The sequence below is a fragment of the Pseudochaenichthys georgianus genome, chromosome 14 (assembly GCF_902827115.2).
Source record: "Pseudochaenichthys georgianus chromosome 14, fPseGeo1.2, whole genome shotgun sequence".
NCBI classification, from domain to species: Eukaryota; Metazoa; Chordata; class Actinopteri; order Perciformes; family Channichthyidae; genus Pseudochaenichthys; species Pseudochaenichthys georgianus.
Window position 1 is genome coordinate 18680905 of NC_047516.1, and position 8789 is coordinate 18689693.

Consider the following 8789-nt stretch of genomic DNA (forward strand, 5'->3'; position numbering starts at 1 on the left):
AGGACAGACTGGCTCTCCAAAGTGAAAGCCTGACATGAATGTATGGGCTCGGGTTGAATCCTCTCACCGAGCTAAAATATCATCCACCTGCAATTCCCGGGTGCCATATGCATCCTTCACAGCGATAGAGGAGGGGGGGTGAGGGAGAAAAGACACGGACTGAGGGTACTTGTGGCACTTGGATGCCTGTTTAACTCTTGAGGAAGCTAATCATGGGATTGAGGTACTGAGGAGGATGGGCTACAGGCTTTCAGAGAGGGGGAGGTTGCTTTAAATGCTAATCCCTTTCTTATAAAATTCGGTTCCGTTTATAAAGATTTCTGGGAAACGATCCACATTTCCACGGCAGGGGAGACAGTCAGCAAGAGAAAACAGCATAGCACCAGTCAAACATCAAGGAGACAGAGGACGTGGAAAGAGTAGCAAAAGAAAAGGCTACATGTCTCTGAAAGAAGGGATTGAGGCTCAAGGAAGGCCTCTCAGATACATCCTTTCTGCGTTTGAGTTTTAAGTTAGATTGAGAAGCATTATGCTATTCATCATGCTAGTTATGTCACGGAGGGCTTAGGAGGCGAAAGAATAAACAGATTGTGTAGGAAATGCAAGATTATTTTTGTTTTTAGTGGGTTGACGTCGATCTTTCCTTCCACATAAGAGCGGTTACGTAAATATGAGCCTTCAATGTTTAAATTCCACGTAAACAAGCATGCTTTACTGTGAGTGTTGTAGTCTTTTTTGCAGATTGGATTTCCTCACTGCTTCCACCCGACCGACCAATCACCAGCACTTGACGAAAATGTCGGTGAGCCTGTGCTAGTGGGGAAATGTGCACTGTCAACCCACTCACATTGCAGAAGGGAAATTCATCTGCTTTTATGATTCTTTCTCCGCATCAAATATGTATGGAGATATTGTTTTTAAATTTACAATATGTTTTAAAGCATGCAACTCTAATGGAAGTGTGAATTTATTACTCCGTTATCTCATTCCTCCCACTTGGCCGCTGGCAGATCTACTGAGTGAGCTTAGTGCTCAGGATGAAGGCAGCAGAACAAAATATGTAAATGTCAATTCTTTTTTTTTAGGTTTGCTTCGGATTGGGAGAAGGTGAAATGGGACAAACCCCTACTGTGTGTAAAACTTTGCCACAGACAGTATGACACCCCTCTATGCATCATCAGAGGCTAAAAAGTGCTCTCAGTGTTTTTCACCCTCTCAACGAGTCAGGGTTCTGCTAAACAAATCACACTGGCAGCTGCACTCTCTTGTTGCATGCTATTTGAAAAGATGATTTGTAAATGGAGGGAGGTAACCGCTGCAGTAACATATTGCAGTAGCAGGAGATGTCCAATATACAGAAAGATGAATTTACAACGCTGTAAAAACAGCACTCAGTAAAAGCCTCCAGGCCAAAAACAATCAATTTAGCTAAAGAGACAGCGCCTTTACATGACAGCGATGTTCAGCAGACACTCATACATCAAGATACTTATCCAACACCACTGATGAGTCATGTTGAATCAAACACATGTAATAGAATGTAGACAAGGTGCATTTCAATTTACGTGCTTTTTTAGCAATTTCCACTACGAAAAATACACAGTGGAATACGGGATATAAAGAAAATCGAAAATATTGCCAGAAAAGTGTGTATGCTTGTTTGAGATGGAGGAATTGGTGTTTCATTAAAAACAGAATGCAACCAACTGCAATGGAAACAGACTTACGTATTGAATCATGACATATAGAAAATGTTTGACTTATTCGTCACAGAAGCTTCAGCTCAATCGAAGTTATACGGAAATGGCGGTAGACGAAAACATCAGATCGGTTTTGGAGCCATTAGGAGACTGTAAGCGTCCTAAAACCTGTTTCTGTTGTCTAAACTTAGACTGATGATGCAACATTCTGTGTTTTGCTTGTTTCAAAAATAATTTTCTCGCAATGATAAGTGTTTATTTTGATGCAGTCATCTATTATTTGCTATACAGAAGTGGATTAAAATGTACATTAATTATAATTATCACTTTCAGGGTATATGTATTCAAGGTGGAAATGTGGGCTACATTCGGATAAAAATCGAAACATATATGTTAGGAGTGTCTGTCGACAAAGCTGTTTGACTTCAGATGATCACACAGGTTATTCAGTAGCACTAGCTTTTATAAAATGTCTTTGGGTGGTGGACAATAGACAGGAGAGGAGAGAGTACGTCGCCCACTAGGGTGGAAAATTGTCCTCTAAGTTTAGATGAGAGCCGACAAGTTTTGCATCCCTACAGAAAATGATGTTAATATAATTTAGGCTCTGGACTGAGCAGGTAAAGACTGCAGTGCTTTTGTCACTGACTGCGTTGTGCCATCGGTAAGAGAGCAAAACTGGATGTGCTAGGAATAACGAGGGGCCGGAAGGAAAACAAAATGGGTACTTTACAGGTTGAGCCTGCGTGTGGGAGGATAAGAAACATTTATAGCTTACATCTGTAATGTCAGAAAATGTGTTTTCAAAATTGCAATTGGACTACATTAGTGGGATTTAATACTGGATAAAAGCGTATGCCTTTTTCCAGATTAAAGCATTGGTTCATGATAGGTCTACATTTTCCAATTCCGGGGCGAAAACGTGTTTGTTTTTCCTGTGTGTGTGTGGCGAAGATGTGCATGCATCCTCATTTCTAATTTCCACCCAAAGCCTGTTATTAATTTCCAGCCAAAGTAATTATCTGATCAAGGAGGTCTGTGTTTTAATCTTCACGGAGACAGAAGGATAAGAGATCCAAGGGCTGAACGAGCAAGTGGTGTGTGTAAGTGAGTCTTTTATCCTTTAGTTGGGAAAGGAGGAGAGATTTGGTGGCTGTAAGCTTCATCTACCCTCCCATCAGTTCATTACTGAATTCCCTACTAGGTGGAGAATAAGGGCGAGGATGATCCGGAGCGTGCTGGCAGTGGAGCGGGCCATTACCCAAGACATGGAAACCAGACATCTTGTTCACACTGATGTTCTGGAGTCTGTCTCCGAAACCGTATACAACCCCCTCAGCCCCCGTCTACATGTCTGTCCTCGACATGGAGCGTGTGCTGCACAGGTTTGGAGCAAGCATCTTCAGAAAAACCGGAATGGGAGCCATCTTAACTGAGGTTTCTCTTGATTCTAAAGAAAGGGGACATGTTTGATGATTCGGCCACCAAAAACCGGCTAATTTGTTTGCTTCACACACTTAAATCTAAGGCTAAGCATCTCTTTTGTCCCAAGGAGATAAACTCAGAGTTGGGTCAGATGTAGGGCCCCTGCTGTGGATCCTGCAGCCCCAGATGAAGAAGAAGCTTCAGTTCCTTTAATGGTCTGATCCCTGGCTCCCTGAGAAGTTAGACTAAATGTTTAAAGTCTGGGAAAAATCCCAAACTTCTCTCTTGAAATACAGAGTCAACAAGGTTCTTCCCGCAACAATTCAGACTCTCAGTCTGCGGTAACTTAACATCCCCAACACCCTCAAAGAAGAGGCATTTAGTACCAGCGGATACATGACGTTCAGACTCAAGCCAGGAGCAGTTGACAGATTCACGTTCCTGCCACAGAGTATGTGAAACCATGCATGTTCATGGTGTTCCTGTTTACAGCAACTATTGATTGGTATGAACATACTGGGGGAATAGTCTCATTGTTAAAGATCCCAATGTTTTCTTGGTGAATTTATTTTTCTAGTCACAGAATACCTACAAGTTGGACAGTAGCCAGAGAAATGGCTTTTCTATCAATGTGAGTCGAAATAAGTGTATGTGTTAATTCCCTTTTTTTTTTACAATGAGGTGCTAACAAGTGAGGGATAATGATCTAAAAAAAAGAATCCTACAATGTCACCTTTAGCAGCTGTGGGTAAGCCTCAAACAGTGGGGACCAAGAATAGCATGATGGAGAATAAAGAGTAGACTTAACAGGAACACAATAGCATCAGGCCTACACAGCAGCAAGGTGCTTTTGCAAAGCCTACTGTTCAACAGCTCTTCAAGAAACCCAATTGTGGTCCTTTGATCCACAGTAAAACAGTGGCCTATTATTTCCAAAGGCCATTTTCTGTCACTGGATTTACAGAAAGTTGTCTCTGTCAGCAGTATTCTTAACTACGCCAAATTAGTTCACTCCAGTACTGACATGTTCCCATTAATGTTGCGAAAAGCTAAATATGTGACAGTAGATTCAAATAAAATAAACACCCAGGCCTTCTAGTTGATACTTATTGTCACTGGGACTCATTCTTCCCCCGCTGCATTAAGCCAATCATCCAGACACCGGCCTTGTTGTTATGCTGATGATGTCGAGCTATACTCGCCTGTAAAAGCAGCATTTTATTTAACATTATGACAGCTAATGTCTCCGACTGTCTTATTTCCCCCCTTCAGGGATCACAAAGCTGATCCGGGACAAATTGCCTGTGAATGTCAAGCCTGCTGCCAGAAAATAATACACATTAATTCAGGATCTAGATTGTGTATTTGATACAAAGTGTGTGATGTTTTTTTTCTTCTAAAAGCTAAATGTGTCACATAGATCTCTACATCAAACCACAGACAATCACATCAAGCCAAACGCACTGAATGTTGTATTCATTAAGGGTGAGTGTGCAATCCTTTGATGACTCTAAAGTGAAATCTAATAGTGACTACGTCTAACAATCCAATTCCCGAAGATAGCAGCAATTTGTTGGCAACAGGGTGGAAGAAACTCAAAAAAACAAGCCAACATCCAGAAGAAGAATACATGGGAAACAATCATAAATGTATCAACAGTTGCATGATGACATTAATATTGGGATTAAACTATGCCTGTAAAATGAGGTACTTTTAATCAGTGAGGTTGCAACCACATCCTGCCATGATATGTCTATGATTACCCCCCTGAGATTTAGGTAATGTTCCTGCGTACCCTTGCATGGAATACACTACTGTACATTTGTGTGGTTTTCCTGCACTCCATTAAAGTGAGGTTCAGGATGTAATACCAATTGGACATGTCTCTCAGCCATGTAACCACAGAAAACAAGTCCAGGCAGCATTTAAAAAGAGAAACTGGAGACTCACCTTCCTCTGCAGAAGCCAGGAGAAACCAGTCCAGGAAGAAGCACCCCAGCAGGACAATGCTCGTGTATGTCAGCTCCATAGTGTTGGTGCTAAGTAGTAAAACAATAAACGACTTCTGGTTAGCCTTGGATTAAAAATCAAGCAGCACTGGCAGCTCGGCGGTGCTCTCACCGACCGCAAACCAGTCCGCATTTAAAGTGGACCTCAGTTCAGGAGCCTCTCACACGGTGGTCAAATCACTGCAGTAAAAATACACTTTGGCTAATTGCGGTTTCAGACTAATGTGAGTATAAAGCACGTTTTTCCCGTGTACAGTTCTGCAAATAGCAAGCGGACACCCTGAAAACTTATGTGGATTGCCCAACTTTGTGTTGTGGTGAAAACAACAGTTAGAAACACGCGTCAGTGTTTCAGCTCAGTCTTCTGTCAACACAGCGGGTGCATGGTCCAAACTTGTTGTGTCCTCGGCTTTAAAAAGCTCTTTGTGCTCCACACGACTTCTCCCAAAAATGCACGGTGACCGAGCAGGCTGAACCGCAACCAGGGCACCTTCACTGCATCTGTGTTAGGCGCAGAAATACTCCTCTTCAGTCGGTTCGTACCTTCTTCCACATGTCCTCTTCATGGTAGGGAAACAATCCACCAAAGTAGGTTTTTTTCCCGTCAAAGCACCACAGTATTTGGGCTGCGGGTGGGGAAATCCACGAAAGGTATTGGGGATACCGCACGACACGTCTAGCCTGGCCCAGATAAAAAGGCAAAAAATGACTGAAAGTAGAGCAAAATGTCTTGTGTTTTCGCCGGGTATGACAGCAGGCTGGAAGAGCAGCGGACACTAAAAGTTGTGCGCTAAAGTAGCGTGTCGGGTTGACTACTGTCTTCTGGTCACCGAGGACTTCATCTCCGCATCAAACCCGGAGTCCAGTGGCACCAGCAAGCTCCGCCCACTACCGTTTCCATAGCAGCAGAGTCAGGCGAACGCGATAAGATACAGGGTTTCCGGAGGGCTGCTTCAAAATAAAATCCATTGAAACAAATTATTTGAAAACAATATTAAATAATTTAAAGATGTTGTTTTCCAAATCCAAGATTATGACTGTTGGCTATACATACTAACAATATGTCTACAGGTCCGATAGGTTTGCTATTCTTTTACATTCTCTTTTTCATAATTGTATTGTTTTTTTATTTGCTATTTATGTTCTTAATTTTTCATTCATTTGTCTTTGTTTCTTTCTGTATATCAAAACACTAAGGCAAATCCCCTTGTACGTGAACATCTTCCTGTTAATAAACCTCATCCTGAGTGCTTGGGAGTTTGCCATATTGCTCTGGAGAACACCAATAATATGTGTAGACCATCCATACTTTCAATACTATATACTTTACACAAGCAAACACCTTATGTAAACATCATATAAACAGCTCCTACGTTAGAATATAGCTTAGGTTGGAACTGTAAATACTGTTGACACTTTCTTTTTCCACCCATATTGTGTAGACTATATGTATAAATATATATAAGGTGCTTGTTCATGCTGATGCTCACTGTTGCACACAAATTCTAGGATTTTGTTCATGCTAGGACCTATGTATAGCAATTTTTCTTGTAACCTGTTTTCAGTTTACACCAGCAAGGTGTTTTTACATGTAGGTAAACTGGTACTCTGGCACCAATAGTTTTGGTGCAATTTCACTAAACCAAGCCAGCCCTGTCTATTCCTTCTCTCTGTCTCAAATTCAGGTGGCAACCGACTCAACTGTCTCATGTTTCTTTCCACACGCACCATTCAGGTTGGCTCTAAGCCTTTATTTTGACAACAGATGTTCACAACTTCCGGTTTTACTTCTGAGTGTTTTGATTGCAAAACAACAATTAGGTCCGTCCTATCCACAAGTGACTGGCATGCTGTAAACTGTCCTCTGTGGATGAAACGTTCAGGTAGGTCAGTGGTTCTCAAACTTTTTCTGTCAGGCCCCCCCTTTGGAGAAAAAAAAGGTCGGGCCCCCCCAACTGGCGTCGCCAGAGATGTATTTTGGGGGTGCTGTGGGGTAGCTTGACGTTTCATAGAGGGTGCTCAAACATTTAGGGTTTCCCATTAATGTACCGGTCGCTACAGTTTAATTTTCTACTGCAACACTCCCCACACAAATACACAGTGTACCCGCGACTGTTACAATGAAGGCTCGATAATCAGCTCACGGCATATAGGTGTAAGCAGGGGTAAAGTGCTATTTTCATAGGTGGTGTGTGGACCTAACATAGGGGGGTCCGGGGGCAAGCTCCCCCGGGAAGATATTTTTTTCAATCTTGAAGTTAAAAGCATTAATCTGGTGCACTTTGAGAGCAAAATGACACCCATATGAAACAGAACTGGAAGCAGATTTTCTATTTCTTTATAGATATTTTACAAATCACTCCCCTTTTAAACTTTATTCTTGTTTTACTGTCATATAGTAGTATTTCATAGCTGTTTTTCATTTATTCTCTTATTTTTTTTAAACTATAATGATCATATAAATGTGTGCCTAGGAAATAATTGTTTACATTAATGGTGACCAAAACGTTTGAGACCCACTGAGATAACACTCAGAGAGTCCTTTACGGCCCGTCCACACAGCGGCGTGGGTTGAAGCTTCCAACGCTTCTGCCCATTCACTTTGAATGGGGTGACGTCACTTTTAGCCGAACTGCATTTTGGGAAGCGACGTGGAGCGTTGCTGGCGTTGCTCGCTTCAAAAGTTCAAAATAAAAAAAGTATAACCATTTTTCCCCCTGGTCTCTCGTGCCCCCCTGGCATGCCTCTGCTCCCCCCAGGGGAGGCGCGCCCCCCACTTTGAGAACCACTGAGGTAGGTGGTGGAACAGTTCAATATCCCGATGTTGGCACGATTCTAGCCCGAAGTTGGCCCGATTCATGCCCAGTTGGGGACGGGGATAAGAACAATCAGATGGTGTACTCATTCGTTATGCTGATCAAAATGAAGAACGTCTTTACTGAAATGTGTTTGGTTTAATCAAGTACACCTCTGCAGGGCTGATAACTTCTGGCTGACTCATGATGCTTCCATAAGGTGCCTTCCGCAGATAAAACTTGTTTTCTTGCAGTGTCATGGAAAAATATAGATGTTGCATAATTAGCTTGGCTAGCATTAGAATTGAGCTATCGAGGATTTGTGCCACCTCACCGATCATTGAAAACATGTATGTTTTAATGACATCTTTCTCAATGAACCATCTGAATACTGCATTATTTAACGAGAACCATAACATTACCGATTCATTACATCAGTGTCGCAGCACAGCCGATATTTTCCTATTTAATTAATGGGGGTTTTCCTCATGGGGAACAGAATGGAAGCACTTTTTGAAGACGGTCTGGGAGAGACGGCTGCATAAATAAGAGAAAATGCAGATTCTAGAGTCTAAATGACAAAATGTAAATAAGCCATTAGCAATTCAAGCTCAGTAACAAGGCCATACCAGTGTTTGATTTTTGCAAGGCAGGGCGTGTGTTTCTTGTTCTCTTGGTTCAACTTGTGTTGTCAACCTTTTTCTAATGTCTGTAGAGCAGAATAATTGTCTGAATTGCATTAAATGTATCCATCTTATTGACATAGCCCCAGGCAGGAAGAAGGAATCTGTTGACGTACAAACAGCAGGCTATGATGAGAACTATATGGCAAAAGACACATATGTTCCTATGTTGCTGCT

At 42.0% G+C, this 8789-nt stretch overlaps 1 pseudogene; it reads right to left on the reverse strand.

The window, feature by feature from the left end:
- Positions 1-6044, reverse strand: part of LOC117458751 (ephrin type-B receptor 4a-like) — a 61662-nt pseudogene extending 55618 nt beyond the window's left edge.
- Between the last annotated feature and the right edge of the window lie 2745 nt (positions 6045-8789).